This window comes from Olea europaea, chromosome 12 (assembly GCF_002742605.1).
Source record: "Olea europaea var. sylvestris chromosome 12, O_europaea_v1, whole genome shotgun sequence".
Lineage (NCBI taxonomy): Eukaryota > Viridiplantae > Streptophyta > Magnoliopsida > Lamiales > Oleaceae > Olea > Olea europaea.
The window spans coordinates 3,630,562-3,648,465 of NC_036248.1; the positions used below are offsets into that span (position 1 = coordinate 3,630,562).

Below are 17,904 nucleotides of genomic sequence, written 5' to 3' on the forward strand. Positions count from 1 at the left end.
AGTAATATAACATAATTTTTCATGGAATTTGTAACGATTTTGTTTGGGTATGTCCCTGGAAATTTTGGTTTTTGTTTGTGTTTTTTATCTTTTAGTTTTTTTATTTATGTAACATATGTTGTTTTTTATTTTGTCTACAGATGAAAATTTAGTTTCGCTCATATTTTTCTACGTAATGTGAGGTATGTTATTCTTTCTGTATATACATGAAAATCTAAGTAAATTTTTCTTTATTTGTTGGATATGGTTATGAAGGTTTTCTTTTTTTCTTTTTTTTTTTCCTTCCATATGTATTTATTCTTTACTATATTTCTCAGGTTTAAGTAATGTAACATAATTTTTTTTTCTGTGTATACAACTTGGCTACGTCTTTCTTTCTTTACTGTTATCTACACGAGAAGTTTAAGTTTTTAGATCATTGTGTTTATGTTTAATCAAGATTACAACAGTTTAGTATAGGAATGTTTGATTGTTATCGTCCAGTTAGTACGGTTTATAATTCTTTTTTTACGTGCATTTTCGAAGAGGATTGTTGATTTGCGGAATGTTTCCTGATATGTATCTGAGTTCAATCAATTAATTTATACTGTGTTTAATGTAATATTATCATTATTTGTTGGTTTTTAATTAAATTCATAATTTCTTTTATTATTGAAATCAGAGGTCAGTTCATTATTTTCATGAATTCTTTCGAAAAATCTATGAATGAAGAGTCTAGTCGTTTTGATCTTCAAACTTTGTCCCAAAGCATAAGTCAATCATATAATGCTTTCATTCGGCAACAACAAAATCGAAGGCAGGCGGATAGGAGATATCGAAATGAAACTGTAAGTATTGACCGTCGTAAAAAAATAAAAGAATATATGCACGCTCATATAATAACCACTTTGCGTTCACGTCATTTGGTGTAAAGTACAATAAAGAACTTTTTAAATCATACAAAGGTATCTACACATTTAGAGTTCAGGAACAAGTATATCATTATGTAAATCAACTTATGTCGGATAATAATACGCCTTGTTATATGCAATTATATTTTTATGATACAGCTAATGAACTAGAAAATCATATGAAAACTTCAAAACATTTGGTAGAATCTATTTTATTTCTTCTAATCGAAATCTTGAAGGTAAATCCGTATAGTAAATTTTTTAGGTCTTTAAGCAATATAATTGATCTGCATGAGCATAAAATTCAAATAAGATGCCACCCAGGACTCGATCAGAGAGTCTTTAATACTCCGTCGACATCTCAAGTAGCTGCTATATGGGTTGAGGATGATGAAAATACAAATATTCGCATTCGTCATATTACTATATATGGTTATTCTGGTGATTCGCATAGGGTTCATTATTATTATGGTTGTTATGATCCTCTACAATATCCTTTGCTTTTTCCATTTGGTGAATGTGGTTGGCATGAAGGCATTCTAAGATACGAACAAATATCTTTTCAAATTGCACAGTTTATGGATTATGTTGCTGATCCTAATGTAATAAATTCTGCGGCTCAAATTAGTGAAAAAGAGACTGCAGGTTTGCTTATAGACTTTTTTGTGTCTATTATAGTTCTACAAATGCGATATTGAAAGTAAATATAAAATTTTATTCATTCTCGCTTATGTAGTGCTGAAGGATACGAAGAAGAAACGGTCTCAGGTATCATGTCGTGAGTACTATTCGTATAAGTTACAAATTAGGCCTTCTGATAAGTCTGTGTTGCTTCACTCTGGTAGACTTTTTCAACAATATGTTGTGGATATGTATATTAAAATAGAGACATCCAGATTAGATTATTTTCGTGCTGAACTTTGTCAAGGTATTATAGACAGTATACATAATGGAGAAAGAAGAGGGTACAAGATTGGAAAGAAATTTATTTTACCACAATCATTTACATGTGGACCTAGAGATATGCTAAGGAGGTACTTAGATGCTATGACTCTTGTCCAACGTTATGGAAAATCAGATTTATTTATAACTATAACATGTAATTCAAATTGGCTAGAAATTAAGCAAGAATTAAAACATGATGAGATTCAAAATCGACCGGATCTTATTGTACGTGTATTTAGAGCAAAATTAGAAGAACTTAAAAATGATTTATACAAGAGAAATATTTTTTATCATGTTATAGCTCATATATACGTGATTGAATTTCAAAAAAGAGGTCTCCCTCTTGCACATTTGTTTTTGATTTTTAACTGTGGTCATAAAATTTCTTCCACTAAACAAGTTGATAAAATAGTATCTTGTGAAATTCCTGATAAAAATATATATCCTTATCTTCATTCAATTATTGTAAAGTACAATATGCATGGTTCTTGTGGAAATTTAAATCCTAAAAACACATGCATGGAGAAAAATAGTTGTTGTAAAAATAAATATTCAAAGGATTATTGTAATAGTACTATGTTTGGAGATAATTCGTACTCACTATATAGGCGGCGTAATAATGGTATTTATGTTAAAGTGAGAGGTAAAATGTTAGACAATCAATGGGTTGTGCCATATAATCCTTATTTAAGTGCAAAATTCAACTGTCATATCAATATTGAAGTATATTTTCTATTAAAGCTGTTAAATATTTATACAAATATATATACAAAGGACATGATCGTATTATTTTTTGGTCGACAAAAATAACATAGACAAAGACATTGATGAAATTTCTACTTACCAATTTGCTAGATGGATATCTCCACCTGAAACTATGTGGATGATTTTTGCTTTCAATTTATCGGAAATATATCCAGCTGTTTGTGCTTTACAACTTCATATTGAATATCATCAATGTGTAACTTACAAAAATATGGACAATTTATCTTCTGTTATTAAGAATGAAAAAACGAGAAAAACTATGTTAACTGAGTTTTTCCGAGTAAATAAAATAAAAATTTGCTCGAACACTTTTGTATTGAGATTTCTCAACGCATTTTGTTTGAAATGCATCTAACAAAACATGGACACCTAGAAAGAAGCAAATTGTTGTAAAACGAATTGTCTCGGTAAATCCATTTGAAGGAGAACGATATTTTCTTCGTCTTCTTCTTAATCATATTAGAGGTCCAACATCGTTTGATGATTTAAGGACTTTCAATGGGGTAAATGTTTGTACATTTCGTGAAGCTGTGCTTCTCTATGGTTTATTAGACGGAGATACTCATTGTGAAGAATGTTTATGTGAAGCTATTATTTACGAAATGTCTTATTCTTTAAGACGTCTTTTTGCTACGCTTCTTACAATGTCCAATCCAAATAATCCTAAGTTACTATGAGATAAATTTAAGCCTTCTATGACAGATGATTATGTAAATTAAAATATGCCCGCTGAAGTTGTCGAAGTACTAGCTTAAGAGGATATAAGTTCTATTTTAGAATCAATCGGTAAAAATATAAACGATTATGGAATTGTGTCATTTAACGTAAATATAGACAACGATGAAAGATTAATGAGAATGGTTGTAGAGGAAACAACCAAATTGGATATTGAAAGAAATTTTAATTGTGCAGCGACGTTAAATAAAGAAAAACAATTTGCATATCATACAATTATGAAAAAAGTACAAGATGAATCAAGTGAAATTTTTTTTATCGATGGTCCGGGTGGGATAGGAAAGACTTTTTTATATAGAGTACTCTTGACTGGTTTCAGATATCGACATTTCATAGCTTTAGCAACTGTATAGTCCGGAGTGGCTGCATCTTTATTGCCCGGAGGTTGAACTGCTCATTCAAGATTTAAAATCCCTCTAGAAACGATAGGTGAAGTCAACTGCTCTATTAGCAAGCAATCGACATTAGAAACTTTATTGAAAATGTGTAGGCTAATAATTTGGGATGAGGCACCTATGGTAAATCGTTGTGCTGTAGAATCTGTAGACAAAATGCTTAGAGACATCACTGGTTGTAACTTGCCTTTTAGTGGAAAAGTAATAGTTTTGGAAGGAGATTTTAGACAGATTTTACCAATTGTACCTAAGGGAAACAAAGAAGACATAATAAAGGCTAACATGATTTACTCGTATTTGTGGCCTTCTTCTGTACATTTTGCACTGGTTGAAAATATGAGAGCGAAGTTCGATCCCATTTTTTGTGAATACTTACTTCGAATTGGAGGTGGAACAGAACAAGAACATACTTGCAACTGTATTAAGCTACCAAATAGTATAATTCTACCATTTGAAGATGAAATTACGTCTTTAAAAAAATTGATACAATGTGTGTTTCCCAATATAGACACATATGCCGATCATTTATATACGATGGTCAATCGTGTTATTCTTACGCCTACAAATGAATGTGTCGACTACATTAATGGACTTTTGCTTGAACAAATTCCTGGTCAAAGTTTCACGTACTATAGTTTTGATGAAGCAATTGAGAAATTAGAACAAAGTCTACAGGAAGACTTCTTGAATACTTTCACACCAAATGGTATTCCACCTCATGAGTTGAAACTGAAGATGAATTGTCCTGTAATGTTATTATGAAATATCAATCCTTCTGAGGGGTTATGCAATGGAACACGTCTTACCTGTCGAAAATTTGAGAGAAATGTCATTCTTGCTAAAATTACAACTGGTGAATATCGTGGAAAACAATTTTTCTTACCTAGGATCCCTTTCACACCTCTTAAAACTAATCGAACTACGATTCCATTTGAAAGGACTCAATTCCCAATTAGATCATACTTTGCAATGACAATAAATAAAGCACAGGGTCAGACACTTGATTTCATGGGTTTGTACCTACCAGAACCAGTTTTCTGCCATGGTCAATTATATGTAGCACTGTCAAGAGCAAAAACAAGCAGATCTATTAAAGTTCTACTCAAACCGTCCAATGAAAATCATACGCACAACTCATGTACTAAAAATGTTGTGTACAAGGAGGTTCTTTCGTTTATACATTCATACAACTGCACCTCTTTATAGGTATATGTTCGATTTATTGAAATTTCTTTCTTTGTCCCTGATTTCTCTATCGACTATAATAAATGAAATGCTTTTTTTTTCCAACTACAATGCAGATGTTAGATTATTTTAACTAAGTTGTATCCACTATCGTTTTATGAAATTTCGCAGTTTAATAAGTTTCAATACAATATTACAATTGTACAATTGTTTTTTAATGACTCGTAGTTTGTATATTGCAATGAGCATCAGTGAGACGACATAATATATATTTAGTTGTGATGTGATTCAGGATGCCCTACAAACGACGAAAGCATTAATGGTTGATGAAGGAAGATTGAGGTCAATTTTTTTAACATAATTGGAGGCTAAAAAGGGCGTTAAAGCTGACCATTATTTGTTCCAATATTCATAAGGAATCGAATCCAAGAATTGAGCAAAGTTCGAGGCTTCGAAGAGTTAATAAAGCCGGTTACTTTTATGCTCCAAATAAAGAGTCCGGCATGTTAAAAATCACGGGCCAAGAATCAAGTTATAGGTTGAAGAGTAGAAGCCAAAATTTGAAAATTGATATTTGGGTTGAAGACCAATGAACTTACCGCAACCAGTTGGGAAACAAAGGCAAACAAAGTGGAGGAACTTGGTTGCAGGAAATGGAATGAAGTCAATAAATGAAGATTGAAGTGAGCCAGATCAACCTAAGGCAAACTACAAAATCTGGGCAGCTTGGGACAAGTTTAAGGTCCAAGTTAAAAGTTGGAAATGAAAGCTATAGCAAGCTGGAACAATGTGGATCAACATGGAACGGAGTAAAGCACCTTGGCTTGAACAAGAAATGGAATGGCTTTAGTATACATGCATGCAACCGCAATGCATAACCACTCATGCAGTCGCACAGACGGTCACACGGAACTCAGCGACAGGAATACACACAACCATGTGACTGCATTAACATGTACCAAGTGATCGCAATGCATCAGGAGCAGAATTTTTTCCAAAATTTTGGCCACTCACCAAAGTGAATAGGAGTCTATTTGGCTGACAGTTTGTTGGGATCTCTTGGCATTTGTCCCTTTATTCAATTAATTTTTTTTGATATTTCTTTCCATATTTCATATTAGTTTTGGACATATTTACTAGGTTTATAGTGTTTTATGATTTTAATTCCTTTTAAATTAGCTTTTATAATTTTAATACATTTTAAATTAGTTTCCTAATTTTTAATATAACTAGGACTCTCTTCATTATTGTAAAATTAAAAGTTATTTAAATGTTGCTAAAATATATAAGTACGTAAATAAAGTAAATCCAATAACATTAGATAGTAATAAATTAGATGGATAAAATTTGTAGTAAAACATTATGATTGTATACAAAAATTGCCAAAACGAAAAACAAGTTAAAATGAAAAAATCTCATAGTCTTGTTAAACTTCCATCACTGTGATTTTTTTTGTACACTAAAAATTTCGGAGGTTCGTTATTGAGTAGTTCAAATACGCATGTTGATCCCATTTCTAATTCCTTCGTGGAGAGAAAATGTGCCCATCCTATAGTGAGACATCGTACCACACCATTTGGCCTTAAATTTGTGGTGATATCCCAATTTTGATGTGAAGAGTCGTGAATTTGAACACTACGCACGAATTTTGGCAAATGCTGGCTGGCAAATCTTCCTGGTATTTACTGCAGTGCCATGAATGAATTATTAGTTTTTAGGTCATAATTATAGACTTAGTACAACTATAAAATGAAAATATTTATTCAAAAGGAAAATTACAATTTTTCAATGGCCATATTTACAGGGTGTTAACTTTACTTCGGATACATGATTATCCATATTCGAATTGTTGCTTTCTTCAACTTTTTTGGAGACGTCCGACTCATATTTCACTTCTAACCCAAAATCATCCATTATGATCGTGTTAAATGTGAAATGTTCGATATATTCAAATATTAGGCAATAACCATTGTGTAAATTGTGATAATCGAAAAATTGCTCCCATCTATCAGTTAAATAAATTTTCCTTTTAACTGTTTCTAATTTTATTGTCGCAATTATACCATCGTACTCAATTACACGTACTGTATCACCGAATTCATGTCATCAGTCTTTCGCAAACGCTCTAGGAATCATCTATAAACAAATATATGCGGATGAAAACTATAAGTAAAATATGAGAAAAATTCATTCTAGATAAAAAATAATAATACTATATGACTAACCAGATTGATGCCATGAATGAGAGAATTACTGATAGTTATGTAAAAACGACGTGGAACATCCATTTTGAAGCACTGCAGTGGTACAATTTTTACAGCGATAATATGTATTTTTTTTTCATATGAATGATTGAATATGTTTTTATAACATTATAATAAGAGGAATAAGATATTGTGTGCATCTATAGATTTTTTCTACAAATCAGTCGATCTTTGAATAAATTATAACTTAAAACTATAGAATTAAAATATAAGACGTAAAATATAAGAGGGTAAATAGATAGAGACTTGTTTCAGTGAAGCATCAACAAGTCTGGAGTAAGATATGCAAATTTGGAAGGCAAAAAATTCTTGTAAGTAAATATTGAAAACACATAATTATATAGGCTAGAAAAAATGTACTTTTCGTTCTTATTCATTTAGCCCCCTGTGAAAACATTATTTGCCATTATTTGCCTCATTTTGAAAGAGGGCAATTTATTTGCCACATTTTAAAAGAGGACATGGCTCCATGTGCCATACCTGCACTCCTATTGTTACATAAAATAACCCGGGGAGAATGATGAGGTTTATGTGGAGGAACATGCATTGGCATACATGGAACGGTTGGATGGTCAACTTTCAAAGAAATTGATGTAACTTTTGCGTTTGGTGTCCGTTTTGGGCCCATAACCCCATTTCGGAAAGGTAGCGAACATTTCGGATTGAACTCACAGCTTTGCTGTAATGTACGAGGGTTTTTGGGCATTTGAAGTTGTTTAGTGTGTCAAAACAGCATTTTAAGTTTTTGTGTTATTTATTTTCAGCATTTGTTATTTCCATTTTGTAGCCCAGCCCATTTTGGAACTGCTGGCCCAGTAGGTTATCTTTTCTTTCATATTTAAGACGCTGCAATACGCCTCATAGGGTTTTCTTGGTTGTTCACGAAATAATAAAACTTTGTTTCTGAATTCAATCCGTTTGGTTATTGTTGTCGTGTGTTTGTAGATTCAATCTACATCATTTTGGTATCAAAGCATGGTGCGTGGGAGAGGACGTGGTGGTCGTGGTGGCCGCGGTGGCTAGATTGATGAAGTTACAGATCTGCGTAATCAAGTTGAGGCTTGACAATTCGATTTGATCAATTCATGACGTGGGCGGTAGAGGTTGTGCAGAACGGAACACCTCCTGCTCCTCCACGTCGTGCCCCAGTGAGTGATGGTAGAGGTGGATCTGAATCAGGGGAGAGGTCGGATGAGGAGACCTTATCAGAGGCACGTGGCGATCGTGTTCAATAGCCTCGTGTTCAACAGCCTCGTGTGCAACAGCAGGACGCGTTTCAGCGATGGGAATCCGGATTCAAGGTTGATATACCTGAATTTCACAGTGAAATTGAGGCAGATGAATTCCTCAATTGGCTGGCAGCAGTAGAGGAGATCTTGGATTACAAAGAAGTGCCCGACAATAAAAGGGAACCTTTGGTGGCGACCCGTCTGCGTGGTCGTGCTGCTGCGTGGTGGCAGCAACTGAAGCAAAATGGGATCCGTCAGGGTAAGGCGAAAATCCAGTCGTGGGAAAAAAAGAAGAAACAGTTGAAGGCAGCGTTTCTTCCCTTTAATTATTCCAGGACGTTGTATCAGCGCTTACAGAATTTGAGACAAGGCAATCGATCTGTAGATACTTATTCCACAGAGTTTTACCAACTGATAGCGCGAAATGATGTGGGAGAATCAGAAGACCAGTTGGTAGCGCACTATATTGGTGGACTATGATTGAATTTGCAAGACGTCCTAAATATGTTCTCGCCGGTATCTGTTTCTGAGGCTCACCAGCGAGCACTTCAGGCTGAAAATCAACAACAACGTCGTTCTATAGTAGGCATTTCTGGTGGTCCATTTGGAGGTGGGGGTCGACAATTCGCCCCAAATCCCACATCTGGTCCGTCCCAATCTTTTACATCTGGGGGTCGGGGCATTGATCGGAACACTCGGCCAGTGGTTCCTCAACCGCTAATCCGGGTGGCTGGGCTCCTCCTGGTGGACGAGAGCGTGGAAGTTAGTGTTTTGGTTGTGGTAGTTTTGGTCATTTGAGGAAGGACTGTCCATCTCATAGGCAACCACGCCCAAGTTTGTTCATTGGAGGGACAACACAAGCCGATGTTAACGATCCTATTCATGTGGAGAATGAAGAAGAAGAGGCTGAAATTGTGCATACAGGTGACAGGGGGCCTCTTTTGGTGGTCCGACGGGCGTGCCTTATGCCTAAGGGGTCGTCTGAGGACTTGCAGGGAAACAATATCTTTCTGTCTACGTGTACCATTGGAGGAAAGATGTGTAGGTTCATCATTGATTCGGGCAGTTGCGAAAATGTGATATCTGAAGTGGCCGTGCAGAAGCTGCAGTTAAGCACCGAACCTCATCCTGCTCCTTATAGCCTAGCATGATTGAGACGAAGTAATGAAATTCGTGTTACTAGCCGTGTGTTGGTATCTTTTTCTATTGGCAGTGTGTATCGTGATAGTGTTTGGTGTGATATGGTGCCGATGGATGCGTGTCATTTGTTGTTGGGTCGTCCATAGCAGTTTGATAGGGATGTGTGCCATGAAGGGCGTCGAAATGTATATACATTCATCTTTTCAGGTAAAAAGATTGTACTACTACCTTCCAAAGATACGCAGTGTCTGTCTTCGGCAGGGGACAGTAGTAATCTACTTTCCCGATCTTTATTTGTGCGTGAGATGCTGGCAGAAGGTGTTGTACTGTTGTTAGTGGGAATTGAGGCGACAGGAGTGTCGACAGTTCCTATGGCAGCCGAGGGGACGGGTCTTCACCCTAAAGCTGCCGCCTTGGTGTCTGAGTTTCATGATGTGTTTCCGGATGACCTTCCACAGGGTCTTTCGTCTTTGCGGGATATGCAACATCACATTGATTTGGTACCGGGCGCGTCATTGCCTAATCGCCCACATTATCGAATGAGCCCAATAGAACATGAGGAGTTGAGGAGACAAGTAGAGGAATTGGTGCAGAAGGGGTACATCAGAGAGAGCCTCAGCTCGTGTGCAGTCCCCGCACTCCTAGTGCCAAAAAAAGATGGGAGTTATCGGATGTGTATAGATAGCAGGGTCATCAACAAAATAACAGTTCATTATCGCTTTTCGATACCGAGGCTAGATGACTTGCTTGATCAGTCGGCCGGCGCAACTGTGTTTACCAAACTGGACTTGAAAAGTGGTTACCATCAGATAAGAGTCTGTCCTGGGGATGAGTGGAAGACAGCATTTAAGACACGGGAGGGATTATTTGAGTGGCTAGTTATGCCGTTTGGACTATCCAATGCACCGAGGACGTTCATGCGGGTGATGAACCAAGCACTTCGACCGTTTATTGGTAAGTGCGTTGTTGTGTACTTCGATGACATATTGGTGTACAGTGGGTCGGAGGAGTCTCACGGTGTGCATCTAAGGGAAGTCCTTACTGTTTTACGAAACGAGAAGTTCTTTGCAGCCAATAAGAAGTGCGTATTCTATACCGATAGTGTTTTGTTTTTGGGGTATGTTGTGTCAGCCGGTGGGGTAACGGTGGATGCAGCTAAGGTTGATGTGATTCGACAGTGGCCACGTCCACAATCAGTTTCTGATGTGCGGAGTTTCCACGGTTTAGCGTCATTTTATCGACGATTTATTCAGCACTTCAGCACCATCATGTCTCCCATTACTGATTGCATGAAGGAGAGTAAGTTTCAGTGGACACCCGAGGCTGAGAAAGCGTTTTTGATCATTAAGGAGCATCTGACTTCAGCCCCGATACTTGCGTTGCCTGATTTCACAAAACCTTTTGCGTTACATTGTGATGCATCTAAATTGGGTATCGAAGCTGTCCTCGGTCAAGAAGGAAAATCAGTAGCTTATTTCAGTCAGAAGTTGGCAGGGGCTCGTGAGAGGTATAGCACTTACGACGCAGAGCTTTCTGCTGTTGTTCAGGCCATTCACCATTGGCGACATTATCTGTTTCAGCGAGAATTTGTCTTATACAGCGATCATGAAGCCCTCAAGCATTTGTCAAGCCAGGAGTCTGTATCTGCTCGTCATGCATCATGGGTTGCCTTTTTGCAACAGTTCAACTTTGTCATTAAACATCAGGTTGGTTCTTCTAATCGTATGGCAGATGCGCTCAGTCGGCGGCATGGGTTATTAGCGCGGCTACAGGTAGCGGTCACCGGGTTTGAGACCTTTGTCTCTCTTCATGCTGATGACCCTTATTTTGGCCCCATCTATCACAGTTTACTGCAGGGACCCCATTCCTCTTTTCTGTTAGAGGATGGATATGTGTTTAGAGGTGTTCAGTTGTGTATACCAGATTGCAGCCTTCGTCTGAAATTGATTGAGGAGTTTCATGGTGAAGGTCATGTTGGGCGAGATCGTACTTTGGCTTTGATTAGCGCTTCATTTTTCTGGCCTGCTGTGCGTCGTGAAGTGGAGAAGTTTGTCTCACGATGCAGGGTGTGCCACGTGGCAAAGGGGAAAGCCACAAATGCTGGTCTTTATCGACCCTTACCAGTGCCTTCAGCTCCGTGGACTGATATTAGCATGGATTTTGTCCTGGGTTTACCGCGCACACAACGTGGTAATGATTCCATCTTTGTGGTGGTAGATCGTTTTTCTAAAATGGTGCACTGCATTCCCTGCAAGCGCACCACTGATGCTGTCAAGGTTTCTCGGCTATTTTTCAGAGAGATTTATCGGTTGCATGGGTTGCCCACTTCCATTGTGTCTGCCAGAGACACGAGGTTCATCGGTCACTTTTGACGGAGTTTATGGAAGTCAGTTAACACGTCGCTCAATTTTAGTAGTGTTTATCACCCTCAAACTGATGGGCAAACAGAGGTAGTTAATCGTTCTTTGGGTGACTTGTTGCGGTGCTTGGTTGGGGATAATCTACGCTCATGGGATCAGCGGCTTAACCAGGCAGAGTTTGCGTATAATCATGCTAGAAATAGAAGCACCGGTTTCAGTCCGTTCCAGGTTGTGTATAGAATTTTGCCCCGCAGCCCAGTTGATTTATTGACTGTGCCCTCTAAGACTCGGCTGCATGGGACAATTGTTGACTTTGTTCGTAGTTTGCAAAAAGTTCACGAGGAAACACGAGCTAATCTACTCGAGTCCAACCGTAAGTATAAAGAGGCGGCTGATCGGCATCGACGTCCTGTTGAGTTTGACATTGGGGATTATGTTTGGGCGGTACTGACTAAGGATCGAGTGCCATCTCATGAGCATTCGAAGTTATCACCTCGTACCATTGGTCCAGTGGAAATTGTGGAGAAGATCAACCCCAACGCCTATCGCTTTCGACTTCCTTCCCTTATACGGACTTCTGATGTGTTTAATGTAAAGCATCTTTTGCCATACCATGGAGACAACGTGGGAGATAGTGCTACCGGTTTTGATTCGAGTGCGAATCCCATTGATCCTGGGGAGAATGATGAGGTTTATGTGGAGGAACAGGCATTGGCATACATGGAACGGTTGGATGGTCGGCTTTCAAAGAAATTGATGTAATTTTTGCGTTTGGTGTCCGTTTTGGGCCTATAACCCCATTTCGAAAAGGTAGCGAGCGTTTCGGATTGAACTCACCGTTTTGCTGTGATGTACGAGGGTTTTTGGGCATTTGAAGTCGTTTAGTGTGTCAAAACAGCATTTTAAGTTTTTGTGTTATTTATTTTCAGCATTTTTTATTTCCATTTTGTAGCCCAGCCCATTTTGGGACTGCTGGCCCAGTAGGTTATCTTTTCTTTCATATTTAAGACGCTGCAATACGCCTCCTAGGGTTTTCTTGGTTGTTCACGAAATAATAAAACTTTATTTCTGAATTCAATGCGTTTGGTTATTATTGTCGTGTGTTTGTAGATTCAATCTACATCACCAATGCACTATTTTTTCACATGCATTTACATTATTTAACCTTCTTTTTTTATTTCGTGGGGTCCATTTCCTTTTTCCAAAACCAACTTTTGACCGAAAAGAACAAAAAAATCTCTTATTTTTTTCACTACATGGGACAAAGAAGGAGGTAAGATCGTAATTTTATACTGCATTAATGACTACAACCTCCACTGACACGGCAACAATATCTGAATTACATGACTCAAAGGTTGTAGATCTCATTGAATTTCAAGAAAACGTGTTATAATGCTAAAATATATGTTCAGAAATCAAACAAAGATGGGGCGATCTTGATCCATAAAAAGGGTTGAAAAATGGATAAAATAATAAAATACTTTTGTGGGGGCCAAACACACGATTTGACAAGAGGTACTAAAAATAGACAAATTCTTATTAAAACAGGTTCACGGATTACAAAAGTAAATGAATTACATTATTGAAAATAACTATTCTCGTTGTTTAAAAAAATACAAGAAAAAAAATTTATTGAGATTTTTTCTTTTTGTACATAATATTAGTTCTTTTTACGATTTTATATTTTTGTTTTTACTTTATTTACTTCTAAATTATTTTTGACACTCTAGATATATTAATCTGTTTATTAAAATATAGTTTCAATAACAATATATATTTTAATATTTATACCGAAAGAAGTCTAGAAATAAAATTAAATAGCGAAATTTTAGGGTAATTGGCACAAAATATCCATATCGTTTGTATTCATTATGAAATCATCCCTATTGTTTTAAATTTGGCATTTACAACCCTATTTCTACCTTTTTTTGCGAAATTGGTCCTTTCCATCCATTTCATTTGTTCCTTCCGTTAAATATACACGTGGATTGCATTTAAATCAAATGAAAATGGTATAAAAGTCAAAGCACCATTTTTTAATTTAATGAGTGGACGTGAAGGTTGGAAGAGAGAGAGAATAGAAAAGAAAAAATTACCTGGATAAAGAATATATTAATTTCAAGAGACACAAAGCGTAAAAATAAAAATAGAAAAAAAATTTTACCTGAATTTTATTTTGTATACGAAGCTGTGTTTGTGCAAAGTATGTGAAAACAAACAACAAATTCTATATTATCTAAAGTCATTTTATGAAAATAAATAGTTGTGAAAATTCTATGTTTAATTCTTCTTTTTTATTCAATTTTTTTTTATATTATCTAAAGTCATTGAAGTGACGTATCTTCTTTTTTATTCAATTTTTTTATTCATTTTTTTTGTTATTAATACTTTATTCAAAATATTCTATATGCAAAATTGAAATATATCTGAATATTTACTTACAAATATTTATATTCAATTTTTTACTGTAAATATCTTTTACAATTATAATTTTTTTTTTACTTTTAAATAAACTAAAATAATTTTTTTCTTGTAAGTCACTCTTTACATTCGAAATAGTGTAATTTTCTTTATCACTATTTAATTTGAAAAATAAAATATATTTAAATATTTATACTTCAAAAATATAACATTTGATTTTTTTTACTTATAAGTAGCTTTTTACAAGTATAAGCCAAAAACAATTATCAAAATTTATACTATTTTAAAATTTTCATTTCAAAAAAAGAAGAATATGTAAATATTTATATTTAATTAAATAAATCGAATATATTCGAATATTTAACCTGTACATAGCCTTTACAAAAAAAATAATCATTTTTTCTTCAAAATAGTTTTATGTGAATTTTATATTTATAAGTACTTTTTACATTTTATAAACAAATTTAATTTTGTTATTAGTATTTTTTGTTTTTCATAATCTTGTTTGAAAAATGAAATTATTTTTTTAGTTATAAAAAACTTTTTATATTTTAAAAATAAAGAATCGCTTTCCCATAAAAAAGTTTTTTACAAAAATATTATTACTAATTTTATATAATCTAATTCAAAGTTGATAATGTGAAAAATGGAGAAAAAGTACACGTTCAACTATTTTCGAGTTGAACTTACAGCCAATTAATCAAACGTCATTTCAGTATATTGTCATCTCCACTACCCATTACTTTGAATTCAATGTACTGTCATCTCCGACCTGCATTTTCCTTGTCCATTAGTTTGAATCTGACACACAATCTTTCTTCTCTACTTTTTCACGCTATCAACTATCAAACATTTATTTCAGTAGAAAAAAATATGTATTTAAATCATTTCTCTTTTTACAAAGTAATTAATTCTCTATTTCTATCTAAAATATTAAAAGTTACGTGTAACTAAAAAAATTGCAACTAATAATCAGATTAATTTAATTTATAAAATGTACAAAAATAGCATATAGACCGATTTTTTTTTCCTTCATTTCCTTAAGATTAAAAAAAATTAAAATTCTCAAAGCAACATATAGGTCAAAAAAAATTTAGTGTGACGTCATTTTGATTTTTATGTTATTTTAACAGTTTATTTTCATTTCCTTTCATAATTTCAACATGAATATTAGGGATTTTGAAAATATCCAATAGTGGCTAAAAAAATTACATAACACTTGAATAAAATACATTCTTTACAGTGATTAAATGACTACATTCAATTACTCCATTACAATCAGACAAATTACATTAGTCCATTGCAATTACGAAGACAGACGTGAATGAAGGAAATATTCATTATTTAAAATATTAACGGCAATTTTTCGCTATATATAACCATCCTATCTGGTGAAATCGATTCTATCGAAAATTTTAGAACAAAGCATTCTATATATTTAAGCACGAAAACTCCACAGTTCGGCCTTTAAGAATTTTTTTTTTTTTTTTTTTTTGTAATTAGTACTTACGAATAAATATCTATTATATTAAACAAGAATTATTTTCGATGCTTACCCGTTGTTTGCACAGAGTAGATATGGTATAATCTATAGTTTCATTTCTTTATTTCTGTATTTGCATATATTCCGTCTCCCTGCAAAACCTTTGTCGAACAGTAACTAATTAATCACGTTAACTGTCGCGTTCGCATGTGCCTTTACTTGATCTGGTGTATACTCGTTGTGGCTGTAATCGTATATCTAGAATTTTCACTCCGGAATATTGACCAAAAAAAAGTACCAAGTATTTTCGGAAAATGAACATGGAATTAATAAGTACTTACACCCTACCCATGGACGCCTCTTTATAGGCATTTTGTCGTTCATATATTTGTTCAGAAGAGTTCCATCTGGTTCATCTTTATTATTTCCCGCCTGAAAATCCCTTTGCCAAATCAACATATTGGCAAACTCATTTTCTAGTTGAAAGTCCATGATTGCATATTCTTTAGACACACGGGTGCAAGCATTAATAATTAATCGTCTCAACAACTTCAACTCTAATTCAATTGTCTTGTGGAATAAATTGATAAAAATCAAATATGTGAAGTATGAAATAAAATTAATTTTTATGAATAAACAGTACTAACCGCAATATTTATATCTTTTGTTCTATCCAATAAAGTTTTCAACCAATCTCTTTCATAGACGTTCCCAATGTCATCTTCAAATATGCACTGCATAGCATAATTAAAATTAGAGTTGAATAAATCAAAATAAAATTATAATATTTAAACCAATAATAAAAAATCATCTTTCTAACCTTGATTCGTTTTCCGCTATCCAATTTCTAAGAGTCAAGTATTTTTGCATATAATATTCTTTCAAAGGATGTCTTCTAGACGACGAAGGTTGTATTTATTTTCCCTTCTTTTTCTTCTCTTGTTGTGATATTTCAGAACTTTCGACTTGTTGAGACGTTGATGCATCCTTCAGTCGATCATCGGGAATTGGACATGTACCAATAGGAATGTCTTCTTGCGTACAACTAATAATGGCTTCTATGTCTAATTTCCAAATAATTTCTGCAGCGTATTCTTATTTTGTTCATCGACATAATATCGCATAGAATCAAAATCGGTATCTACATAAGAGTGCAGGTCTGGTAATGGTCTTCTTGCCATTTTTGTTGTTGTTGGAATAATTGGTCCTCTTTCTCCAAATGTGTGTTAAAAAAACTTGATAATAAGTTATCCATGTAGGAACGCATAGTAGATTGCATATAATCCTCCTGCCATTTTTGGTGTTGTTCGAACAACTGTCTTTGATTGTCATAAACTTCTGTTCTCAAGTTGCCACATATATCAATCACCTCTTTTATTATGTCTTGCTTCTAGACACCAAGTAGTTCTATCATCCGGTCTTCAGTTACATAATTAGAGGTGCTAGATCCAAAATTAGGCCCCGCTACTGGTGAAGTTCTTGACGTATTAGGAATGGTCGTCTTTGGCACATATATGTTATCCCTTTTGCTCAAAAGTATCCTCTAGGATTTGTTGTACCACATTGTCTAATTCTCCACTGACAATGCCAACTAATACACGATGTTCATTATCAGCTGGCAGTGAAAGATTTATATACCAAGATGTCTCCAATTCTTCCTCCATAGGATGTAACGTTGAAATAACCTGAATCTGTAATTTTAATAAAATATCAAAATAATTTTTTCATTTTGTTTTTAAATAATTAAACACAAATGTAGTTATATATTCATTAAAAGAAATCGCACCTCTGGAGTAGCCAGAAAATACTTAATCATTTTTTCGGTCAGCAGTTTATAGGCATCCACTTATACATTCGTGGACTCTGTGCTGTTTTGTATCGATGCCGTCCAAATTTTTTTCCAATTTCTGAAAATGCCTCATAAATCCAATACTGTATCGCAATTACAAATTACAATTATTTTTCTCTTACAAATAAATTAAGTCAACAAAAGAAAAAAATATTAATAAAATACCTGAAATGCAAGTGGATACCCTCGTAATGCATACTTACAATCTATTTGTTCGTTCCGTTGCACTCTTTCTGCTCTTTG

The 17,904-nt window shown here is 34.7% G+C and overlaps 1 long non-coding RNA gene across 1 annotated transcript; it reads right to left on the bottom strand.

Annotated features, from left to right (window-relative positions):
* Positions 1 to 17,713: 17,713 nt before the first annotated feature.
* Positions 17,714 to 17,904, bottom strand: LOC111406922. Its single transcript, XR_002705002.1, has 2 exons — positions 17,827 to 17,904; positions 17,714 to 17,744 (listed from the first exon to the last, which is right to left on the bottom strand). It is a non-coding gene; the product is annotated as an uncharacterized LOC111406922 (long non-coding RNA).